The sequence below is a fragment of the Clarias gariepinus genome, chromosome 16 (assembly GCF_024256425.1).
Source record: "Clarias gariepinus isolate MV-2021 ecotype Netherlands chromosome 16, CGAR_prim_01v2, whole genome shotgun sequence".
Lineage (NCBI taxonomy): Eukaryota > Metazoa > Chordata > Actinopteri > Siluriformes > Clariidae > Clarias > Clarias gariepinus.
Window position 1 is genome coordinate 31,437,176 of NC_071115.1, and position 13,084 is coordinate 31,450,259.

Consider the following 13,084-nt stretch of genomic DNA (forward strand, 5'->3'; position numbering starts at 1 on the left):
TGGTCGACATGATGGAGCCATTAACATCATAAGTGATGAGACACGGTGGAGATTTTGGAGGTTGCACATGGTGGTACAGTGTCCCTAAAGATACTTTAAAAGTTGGAGCTGATTAATGATCATACCAGCAAAGGAGCAGTTTGTAATGCGTCTCGGGTGGGCGTGGCCTATTCAGGTCTAAAAAGAAATTATAGCAGCCAAATTGTAGATAAGATCCACAAATTAGTTAGATTGAGATTAGTCAGAAGGTGTTGATTACAGACATGAATCACAGATGTATTAATATGCTAGTGTGCTTGTCAATTTCGTTACTTCTAACTGGTCAAATCATTTTTGTAGTAAAATCTCATTCATGTATTATAAATTTGTATATACTGTAGGTTTATGCTTCTTTGCCGTTTCACAGTTTTTGTTTGTTGTATAAAACTCAATGAGAGAGATTACAGGGAGGAGGGTGAAGGGAGAAGTGTTTACAGCTGCTATAACGTGAGTGTGATATAAGCCCCGTTTACACTGCAGGTCTCGATGCCTGATTCTGATTTGTTGCCCATATCTGATTTGTTTGACCATCTGTTTACTCGTTCTTTCAACTATGACCCATATCTGATTCGAGTGTTTACTCTTGCCAAACCATCTGAAACATCGCGCATACTTAAAGGGAGGTTCTTGCGCTACACACTAGCCAAAATGGACGAAGGCGAAATATGCTTGACGCTAGCTCTGCGATATATGCAAAGTTCGCGAAACGTCACCAAGGTTTTGAAATGGAGGAGGAGAAAAAAACGCCATAATTGAAGCCTGTGCATATGCTTCATTCACCAAAACCTAATTTCTTAATGTTATTTAGCCTAAATAAGCATTAACACAAGGCGGGGCCTTTTCCTCTTCCATGTCACCTGCGATGTTATCATTCCACACGCGCTTCCATCGGAGAATAACATTACATCATTAAACCGCGAAGAAGTCGCAGTTTTAATGGCGTAAACAACACAATGCCTCAGGAAATCCGATCTGTCTGTTTACACAACACTCACATTAGCACATATCTGATTTATACCTGATTTATTTCCACATATGAAGGAGGCCTGAAACCGATCTCGAAATATCGGAATGCATGCGTTTTCTTTCCTGTTTACACGGACATAGAACATATCCGATATGTGTCATATATGTATGAGCAAATTTGGGTCACATTTACCTGACAGTGGAAATGTGGCTATATATACAGTATTTCACAACATTTAATGTTAATGTAAAAGGTATTTATACTTTTGATACATCTTATTATGGAATATTTACTGTGCTATTAACACTATAAAATGTGTGCTTTTATAGGAAAATAATCATAAAAATATAAAATAATAACTTCAGGGAGTAACTGCACTTCCCTAACATATAAGTCCAGCTTTAATACAACATTAAAGTAAAAGTAAAGTTTTTAAAAAGGGAAAAAAGGCCTGTTGACAAAAAAGACAATAACAGAGGTGGTTAATCTGATGAAGAGGCTTATTTGATGGATCATAAATGGAGACAAATGTACAGTTCTTTCAGAACTTTAAAACTATCTGAAACATTACATTAATAATGAATCATATTTGTTACAGAAGATTATTATAGTTCACTGCTTTAATTATCAATTCCTACTCTGAGGTGCAGTTCAGATGTCACACTAACTCTCACCAAAGGAAGTACTAGCAGGACAGGACAGGAAATGCTGTCGCGTCTGACTGATGGCTCAGATAACTGTCTCGAACAATCGGTATGCTTGTGTACTCTGGATCAGCGATGAACTATTACTTCACTTATCTCGCCGACCAGTCAGGTCACACGCCGCCACTCGTGTAATGGTGCATTTATCTGTCAAATTATCGTTTAAAAACAACAAACACATCTGGTTCCAGCTGCCATATAGTTTTAGCTGTTAGAAATTACTCTGAGCTCCAAGGATAAGAACCGCACCATACTGTATGTGGTGGAGTTCCCGTATCTGCTTGGTCAGAAGGTGTGGCTTAGATTTTATGAAACATTAATGCACTTGTTCTAACATGTTGTGGTTTCTATGATAACAGCTCATTCATAGAGATGTGTATAAGGGACGTGACACATATAATCAAAGACTTGCGTGAGTCTGATTGGTGGTTTGTTATTTATTGAAATTTTTTTAAATATAATTTATTAGATGTTAAAAAAGATATTCTGATTTATCATTCTAGGGAAGGAGTCTCTAGTGTCAGCGCATTCTGTAACACTCAGGGTGATTTGTAAAGTTTCTCATTGTTCAGGACAAAGGAGTTTATGCTTGTTGGTTTCTCTTTAAAGTGTTACATCATATGCCTGGTTAGTTTGTAAACAGCCTTAGAGCTAATGGTGGAGTGATACCAAAGGTTTGATTTCTTTGATCATCCTTAAAAATGCCGTCTATTTCTCCGTGTTATTGATACAGGCAGGTGGATAAACATTTGTATTCAGACGTAGTATGATGCTTTAGCTTGTGCTTTAGCTCCTCCCCTTGACCAAATATCATAATAAAATGTTTTTTTAATTAGAACTTAGAAATACAGTATGTCACACTATAGAAGAGGAATGTAACTTGATTTCCACCTGTTAACACTGAATTTTGCTGTCTACTGTACATTACTGCCGTCCTCCTGATAAAACGGCGTCATTAATGCATAGTGTGCGGGGCATGGATGGGCAAACTGATACCAAACTGCATTGCTGGTTGTCTAAGATGTCCGCCCTCTAGACATGATTTGTCTCATTTACTCACTCACACACTCACTCATCGTCTAAACCTCTTTAACCTGTACACAGGGTCACGGGAGGCCTTTCCCAGGAGACTTTGGGCACAAGGCGTGGTACACCTGTGCAGAAAACTCACCAAGCACATGCAAACTCCATGCACACAGACCTAAGGCGGTAATCGAACCCTTGACCCTGGAGGACAGTGCTAACCTCTAATTGCATCATTTATAAATTATTTAATAAAAAGATTTGGATTAGATGTGTGTTATTTTTCAGGGTAAAATAAAAAAAATTATATGATTACTGATGAATCAGTAGTTTCTCCTGGATGCAAATGAAACACACACACAAAAAAAACAAAGCACTCATTTGTGGTTAAAGGGAAACTACACATGGTTATAGCTGCCACTGAGGTTACTGAGGTCCAGTACCTGTATATCTTTTATTTTCTTTTGACAATCATCCTAGCAGATGCCTGTAACAGTTGCATATTAATAACATTTTTTTTGTCCCTAAATGTGAGCGGTATACGTGATAGTGTGAAAAGAAAAGCCTTATTTCTATTTTGCAAAAGAAGTGATGCTGACATTATACTGGTTCAGGAGACACATTCGAGTGATTCAGACACTAAAATTAAACAAAAAATGTTTTGTTTTAATTTTTTTTACACAAAAAAATTATTGTCATGGGAGTAACCATTCAGCTGAGGTGGCTATCCTCTTCCATAAATTTAAAGGGGAAGTACTGGAGATGGTCAAATCAGACGAAGGTAAATGGTTAATCATTGTCATCAAAAAATAAAAAAATGTTCTCTTTTTATGTAATGTTTATGGATATAACTCTCACTCTTGCAATAGGGCCTTATTTGCTCACATCTCCACAAACGTTAAAAGGTTACATAACGAATATAAGGAAATTTATGTTATTTTGGGTGGTGATTTTAACGAATGCCTAGATGTCAATCTTCCTCCTAGGACTACCCAGGATTCACTATCGCACAATTTGATTTTGTCCTTATCCTCTGATCTATGCTTAGTGGATCCTTGGCGTTTTTTTCCATCATAATTTAAGCGAATATAGCTGGTCAAATAGCAACCAAACTCTTAGATCAAGAAATGAATTCCTAATATCTCAATCAGCTTTACACTTTGTTCAAAATATCTTATACTCATTTGCCTCCCTCTCTATCGATAAACAGATATTGATTAAACTTGGTGATCGTCCTAATAATTCTACACTAAGAGGATACTGGAAAATGAACAACTCTTTGTTAAATGATAATGTCTTTAATATTAGTATTAAAAATCTTATTAGTGAAATATTTACTAAAGTAAATGAAAGTTAGAAATGGAACAGTGACTAAACTTATACAGAAACTAGATAATTTATCTGAAAAAGAGAATATCACCGAAGAAGAGGAATTAGAAAGGAAAGATATTAATTTACAGCTCGATGAGTATTATAGACATGGAGAAATGTGCTTTTATAAGATTGAGGGCAAAATGGATAGAGGAAGATGAAAAAAATCAAAGTATTTTTTCTTCTTAGAAAAGCGAAATGAGTCACGTAAAGCCTTATCGTCCCTTAAGATTAAAGTAGTAATGTGCAATGACCCCAATTTCCAAATTTGTCTCTAAATTTTATGGTAATCTTTATTCCTCCAATTTCAACCGAAGTAATTGTAATTTCTTTATTGATAAAGTTAAAAAGTTGATCCCTGTAATTAACGAAAATTATAAGACAACCTGTGATTCTAATATAACAATTGGTGAGGTTAGGAAAGCTTTACTCTCAATGAGAAAAGGTAAATCTCCCGGTCTTGATGGGCTTTCAGTAGGATTTTATCTCCATTTTTGGAAATATATTAAAGCCCATTATTTGGTACGTGTAATTAATATATAGAACAAAAAGAAATAATAACTACAATGAAACAGGGAATTATCTCTCTTATCCCAAAACCTGAAAAAGATACACTTTTAATTGTAAACTGGCGACCTATTACACTTTTGACAATTGATTACAAAATTCTGGTGCTGTTTTATGCCAACAGTTTAAAAACGGGTTTGGACAATACAGTATTACTGAACTTTTATCATTAAATATCTTCCATGATCCAGAGTTTAAAGAATAACTGTTTTTGATAGAGAAATAAAAATCGTTCAACCAGATGACACTACTTTATTTTTAAAAGATAAAACCCAATTGACTCTTGCTTTGAAGTTAGTAAAACAATTCTCCAGTTTGTCTAAAATTAAATATTGCCAAATGTGAATTATTGTCACTTAACGAATGTAATGATTCTCATTTTAATAATATTCCGGTAAAACATACATAGGTAATACTTAGGTATTTAGGTATTCAATTAACAAAAATTAGTGTATTTAGGCAAAACCTTAATTTTAATTGAAAGATTGTTAAATTGAAAGTAATTTTTATCCTCTGGCTTCAAAGGGATCTGAGTTTGGTGGGTAGAGTCCTTTTATCCAAACCGGATATGGACTTTCACCTTTCGTTTATCCGTCCCTCTCTCTTTTTATTAACAATAAATGTATTAAAAACATCAGTAAGCTTTTCTTGAATTTTGTTTGGGAAAATAAACCACATAAACTTAAAAAGGATGTGCTCCCCGGATGTAAAACTCAAGGGGGCCTTGACATCTTAGACTTTGCTGACACCATCAATACTTTGAGAGTTAACTGGATATAAAGATGTCTTACACATGGTAATTCCTTATAGTTCTTTATTCCAAATAATATGTTTAACATGATAGGTGGGCTCTTCTTTGTCTTAAAATGTAATTTTTCCCCTTCTAAATTACCAATTAATTTATCCGAATTTCACCAGCATTGTCTTCTTGCCTGGAAACTATGTTTTCTCACAACTTCTCCTCACAAAATGCCCATTTGGAACAATGAACTAATTATGGTTCGTAATAAATCTTTTTTTTCCCCCAGATATTTTGACAACAACATTTCTAACATTTATATATATATATATATATATATATATATATATATATATATATATATATATATAATATATCAATATATTGACATACGAGCAGTTCCTGACTCTCTATGGACTGCCAGTTACTACTAAAGAATTTAATCTATTTATGAGAGCTATTCGCCCCGGTTTAATTGCACTCATTAAAGAGTCAACTAGCCTTTGGTTCATATGAGATCAGACAATTTAAATAAATGTTAGATGGTATTGATATAACTGATAAAAAAATGCAATAATTAACACATTGGCCGGACTTTTCAAACTCGAAGAAGAATTACTCCGAGAGGGAAATTCTATTGGAGACCCTACACAAGATTTACCCGGGAAATTCAGTTTTATCTAGATATTTGGAGGGAGAGAATAAATGTTCTTTCTGTGGTACATTAGATGAAACTCTGATTCATTTGTTCTTTGAGTGTAAGAAAACAAAACAATTCTTTATTCTTTCACTTCTTGGACCACCTTAATGTGTCTCACTCCTTCACTACTAAAGATATAATTCTTTATTATGAGAATGCAGAAAATAAACCACTTAAATTTGTTGTTAATTATTTTGTTTTAAATGCAAAAAACTATACACATAAACAGTAAAAAATACATAAACATAAAAAGTAACAATTGTATTTCCCTCTTTTAATTCTAGAAATGACCTCACTTTTTAATTCTCTTAAACTAATTCAACTTAATAAGAAGAATAATAGACTTCTATATTATTATGATATTATTTTTAATAAAAGTGTCTTTACATCTTTTTCACGGTTTATACATCATTTCGATCTTCTCATGTCTTTTTTTGGACTGACAAATTTATAGTTTTTTGTCCTTTGTGTTTGATTTGTTGTAATTATTTTGTTGTTGTTGTTATTGTTGCTGTTGTTATTGTTAAATGTGTTTAATGTGTTTTGTATTCTATTTGTATTGTCTCAATAAAAAAAAGGAAAAGGAAAAGAAAAAGAGGGGGTGTGTGAAGCACCCCCTCTCTGCTTCACACACACACACACACACACACACAGTCTCTGCTCTACACAGAAACACTGCTCTGTCACAATTCTTTTCAAAGGTAAAGTGCAGGTTCATTTGTTTGTTTGTTTTACCTTACAGCAGTGATTCCATTAGTATGCGCTCATGTGAGTGTCACTAGCGATGTTGTGTGTGTTTGTGTGAAATTCAACTAAGAGAGGAAAAAGGTTTACTGTGTAAGATGAGAGGGGGAGACGGGAGGGGCTAAAAGTAAGAGTCTCCTATAAGTAAGTTACCTCTTCTTTTTGACCATTAATCATGTTATAAGCACACGTGTAGAACAAGGAAAATCTAATGTTTTTTCCCTGGTGTTTTTTTTTTTTTTTTAACTGCTTGGTTTCTGTAACAGAGAGCTCCACCTGTGTACATATACCTCTCCTTCGTTTATGAGCAATAAAATCTGTCTGCTTGTAAACTTTAAATTACGTAGAACAGGAGCTGATCTATTAAACTCTCTCACGTCAAAGTTATAAACAGGGCCATTAGCATTCTTACTGTGTTGCATCTGCGTGATATGGAAAAAATTATCGTATCATGACACAAATATTTTCATAGAGAGATACACAATATTATACTCATCAATATTATCAAATCAAATAGTGTTAGAAACGGGAAAAAATACTTTTTAAAAAATAATACAAATATTTTACAAGAAAAATAAAAATGGATGTTTAATGTTTAATCAGCTGCATTGACATCATTCAAAATCCGTCAGCATGACAGTTTGACCACAGTAAAAACTGATCTACAATTTACCCGAAAGTTCCTAGTAATTCAAAAAGGGAAAAGCAAAAACAATATAATATATTTAAAACCTATGCCCTGGCTGTTGTTGGTTTTTTGTTCTCATTATGTTGTTATTATGGGTGCACAAACTTTTTCTACTTGATATATATATATATATAAAATATATAAAATTAAAATTAAAATCGTATTGCTCATACAGTATACACACCCATAAACCGTATTATATGCTGTAAAATTTCACTACAATTAAATTTTATAATAAAATAGACATTTTCGTTTGAAATATACAAATTCAAAAAAGTTACAAAATAAAATAGAAATAAAATAGAAATACATTAATAGAAATGTATAAATTATATATAATTTACAGGGGATAGAAATATAGAAGGGTAAAGATATGGTGTGTGGGTATGACAGCAGCACCACGATTGAAGCACGAATTAATGCAGTGAAATGATGTGTGTGTCAGACGCAGTGGGTTTGTTTGTGTTTCGAAGTACAAGTTAGTCCTTATTTTATGTGTAAATGAGCCATGTGCAAACAAGAACAAGGCGTATGCAAGGCAGTGTGTAAATGTGCACTGTAGCGAGTAATGTGCTACACCATGACCCTGAAGGGTAAACTGGAATGTATGATCGCACTTCTCATTGTTGTCAGTGATCAGGCCCACCACAACAGTGTTATCAACAACCTTGATGATGGTGGTAGTGAGTTGGTAATGGCCATGCAGTCACATGTGTGCAGTCAGTACAGTAGGGAACTCAGGACACAACCCTGGGGCTCTCCAGTGCTGAGGGTGAGGGGGGCTGAGACATCTGTACTGCCTGTGGTCTGCCAGGTAGAAAGATAGAGATCCACTGACACAGAGACGAGTCCCAGGTGCCCCAGCTTGGTGGTGAGTGAAGGGAATTATAGTGTTAAACACTGAACTGTAGACAACAAACATTATTTTAACATAATTCTACTTTCTTCAGGTGAGTAAGTGTTCATGGAGAGGGCTGTATTATTATTATTATTATTATTATTATTATTATTATGTGTAAATTCCAGTTTCAATGTTGTACCCAGATGTCAGTAATGCTTATCCATTTTTTATTGCCATACAGAGTACAGGAACAGTGCAGGGTGATGTGATGGTGCGCTCCATGTACCCACTCATATGCTCTGACCTCCTGGGAAATCCTGAGATGCTGACCTTGTTCCTTTTTCACTCATCTTTCCAGTATTCCCCTATTGTCACATTGTCATGCACAGGGTCTTAGCGGAAATTTGTACATTTTGCTCAGTTTGTGCGCAGGTTTCGCTGATCTCTACATGCAGGACGTGTTGACATGACAGCTGACTCATTAAGTGGGCGCAGAGACGCCAGGGGCGAGCGTCAGTGTTCAGTTTATTACAAAAGGCGAAAAACATTAAACATTAAAGATTATTATCCTGAAGTGGATTTATTTTCCTTTATAACACACACACACATGTTTTACTGCAATTATCATGAAATGTGACGTTTCATTTTATAATGTTTGTGAAACTCACCCATGCTGTAGCAGCTATACACTCTCGTTTCCTCACCAGCCTCTCCCACTTTCTCTCTCTCTCTCTCTCTCTCTCTCTTTCTCTCTCAACATTATCAAAACACAAACACACAACTTGACTCTGACACAGTATGGTTAGTGAGAAACCATAAACAGGTCATAAACTTAGCCATGAGACTGTACTAAAGCACTTACACTGGAGACTCCTTAGACAAACATTACAGAAACGTCTCATGAATCGTTCCAGGTTATTTTTAACCTCTGAGTCCGGAGCAATAAACAGGACAGAGTATAAAATGATCAAGTGAGATCTTTCCAAGGGTTCACCTACAACTTCTGAGATGGTTTATAACATTTCCCCTTTGTCAAGCAAGCTGTTTGTGTATGTGTGTGTTTTTTATTCATTTGTCCAAGTGAACTACAAACAAGCATCCAAATATATCTACTGATTTATACCTGCCTAGTTATAAACATAAGAGACTGAAAGAAAACAAGGCTGCAGGTCCTGATGGTCTCAGAGTTCTGTGGACCCGTGCTAATCGGCTGTGTGGGTTCACCTGAGAAGGTTCCAATGTTGTGAAAGACATCCTGCCTAGTTTTAGTCCCAAGATGTCATCTCCATCCACCCTCAATGCCTACAGACCAATTGCCCTTACATCTATGGTAATGACAGTTTTAGAGAAGATGGTGTTGGTTCATCTCGAGGTAGCACTTTCCTAGACCCACTGCAGTTTGCCTCCCGCCCTCTGGTTGACGTGGATGATGTCATTATTTATCTTCTTCATCAATCTTGTTCTCATCTGGATAAAGCAGGCAGCTCTGTGAAAATCATGTTCTTTAATTTCTCCAGAGCCTTGAACACCATTGAACCTGCACTGCTGCACGAGAAGCTCCAGAAGAGCTTCAACACCTCCACAACCAACTGGATTACTGACTATCTGAAGGACAGGCCATGTCTGAACAAGTGGTCAGCAGCAAAGTTTTCACAGATCTTTTATCAGTTTGTTGTAAAGTGTAAAAGTGCAAACATTGTCTGGCTTTTAAGATTTTGTACATTTTCTCGTGGTGATTTTAATTTTTAACCTAGCCTTTTATATTTTTTTGCATCTTGTTGCTTATATCTTGTCACCTGCATGTTTTACCTTTATTTAAAGCACAAACACTGAATGTAATCTTTATTTTATTATTTTTACTATTATATTGTACGTTTGTTCCTGGAACAATCAGGAAGCTTTAACCCATAAATACAACCCGCAGACCCTAAAGCTTCCTAATAAAACAGATCTAAAGGCTGTACATTACTGATTAACCTTTTACTTGTCAGTATTACTGGCAGAGTAACTAATTATACAGTCATACAACAACAAAACTATGACTTATTTAAGTAATAAGTTTAGTTCCAGGTTGATGAAAAACATACCGCTGCCACGGTGTGTACGAGACCTGTGTGTTAGTTATCTGTTTTGTTTACACACATGGATGTGTGATCGCCAAAAATCTTTCACCGTGAGAGGCAGGAACTTCCAGATTTCAATTTTCATGCCTGTAAACTGTATTATACTGACGTGGTGACAGTGTAAAGACACCCTCCGATGTTAAATTTGAGCCGAAAACCGTTTTAGAATGGCCATCTATGGGGAAAGAGAGGGAGAAGGCTGCGCTCTGGTCAGTGCTGCCAACTTAGCGATTGAGCGACTTTTCAGACCCCCTTGACGACTTTTTTTCAAAAAGCGCCTAGCGACAAATCTAGCGACTTTTGGACAAACCTTAGCAACTTTCCAAATGTCGCCAGTACCGTCCTGTAAGCGTGAGGTCTTGCTTTTCTGGGACAGTTAGGCCTTGTTCACACGGGCGTTAAAATCGAGCGTTTTTCTTGCGTTCGATCAGGCGCAGAGTGTTTTCTAAACGTAGGAGTCAATGAGAGTGTTCACACGGGCTTTGGTGACGTGCGTTGTCCGGCTGCACAATTATACGGCATGAAAAACACATAGAGAAATGCGGAAAAAGGGTAAATAAAATAAAATAAATTGTTGAAAAACATAAGCATTTCTTCATAAACCACAAAAAACTTCCTTTAATCTGACGTACTTTCATATCCAGTTCCCGACACACTGCCCCCACAGGTTAACACACAAACTACAATCTGGGCTGCAGGCTGACGTTAGACAGAGACAAACGAACGCCGGTGTAGAATTCAATCGAGCGCCGCTACAAAACACAACATAAACGTCTAGGATGTTCAGAGCGCGTTTGTTTACGTTGTGAACAAGGCCTAACTCATCTCCCTGTATCTGCTCTGATCAGTGAGTGCTAGCTCTGGCTGAAAAGAGCAGCATATTCATGTGACCGAACGGCAGCTTCGACATAGATGTGAATGAGCTGCACACCATAGGATTAGGGAAAACACGCAGAATGCAAATACGACGTAATTACATCATCAATGTAATTGATGGATAAAATGGGAGGGTTGCGTGAGGAAGGGCATCCGGCGTAAAACCTGTGCCAAGTTGTAGTGCGGACTGGGTATTCCGCTGTGGCGACCCCTTACCAGGAGCAGCTAAAAGACCAACAACAAAAACAACATTTTAAAATCATGTTTTGCGCAGCAGAATCAGTTAATGAGTTCTTTACATTTGTTGTAACTTTTTTTTTCTTTCTAGGTTATCCCCACTTTTTTTTTTTGAGACAATACAAATAAAATACAAGACACACTCACACATTTGACAATAACAACAGCAGCAAAAACAACAAAGAAAAAAAAATTAATTAGAACAATTTAAAAGGACAAAGAACTATAAATTTGACAGTCCAAAAAAGGATTAAAGAAACGAGACGATCGAAATGATGTAACCGTGAAAAAGATGTAGCAAGAGACACTTTAGATTAAAAATAATATCAAAATAATATAGAAGTCTATTATTATTCTTATTATTAAGTTCATTTAGTTCAAGAGAATTAAAAAGTGAGGTAATTTCTAGAATGAAAAGAGGGAAATACAATTGTTACTTTTTAATTCTCTGGTTATGTATAAAGTATTTTGCATTTAAAACAAAATAATTAACAACAAATTCAAGTTTCTTTTCCGCTTTTTCATAATAAACTATTATATCTTTAATAGTAAAGGAGTGGGACACATTAAGGTGGTCCAAGAAGTGGCCTTTTAAATGAATTAAGATTTTATTAGTTTTCTCACACTCAAAGAACAAATGAATCAAAGTTGTTGGTTCACTCTGTTCATGGGCGGCACCACAGACACGAGAAAATAACGGGAGAGGAGAGGGTTAAAGGAGGGGGGGAGGGGGAAGGGGAGGCGGGGAGGATTGTTAACGTGGACAAAGCGCGAGATCCATTAACATCAATTATCGCCAGCCGGCCCGATCTGGAGGCCCCGCCCCTTTCCGCACCTGCAGAAGGGGAGGACGCCTACGTAGGGAGCCTACGGAGTGAGCGAGGAGCAACTGAGTGTTGAGGCGCACGCGCGTCACAGGCGTCTGCAGTGAGATGTTTTAGTAACGTAATTAGTAATCTGAGTGCTTTTTACATGTTATAATCAGTTATATAATCAAATTACAATTTTTAAGGTAGTAATTAGTCATTTGTAGTAGATTCCTTTTTGGAGAAACTTATCCAAAACTGTTAATTATTCCCGATTTATATGATTTATATATAATAATAATAATAATAATAATAATAGCAGTTGTACAAAAATGACAAATTTACTGCAATTTATTTACTTTTTAAATAATAATAATCCTTAAAATTTCTTAGGGAACCAAAAGTATCTATCTATCTACCAATTTATCTATCTAAATGAAAGCTAACATAACATCATATGGCTGTCTTTTTATTTTTAAAACATGCCCTTGTTTGTAAATTGTAGATACCGTATTTTTATGATTGTACACATTACACATAGCACATTACTATTTGTAGTTTTTTTAATTATTATTATTATTATTACTATTATTATCATTATTATTAGTAGGAAACTAGAAGATGATCATATGGTACGAGCCACGAGATGGCGCCATAGC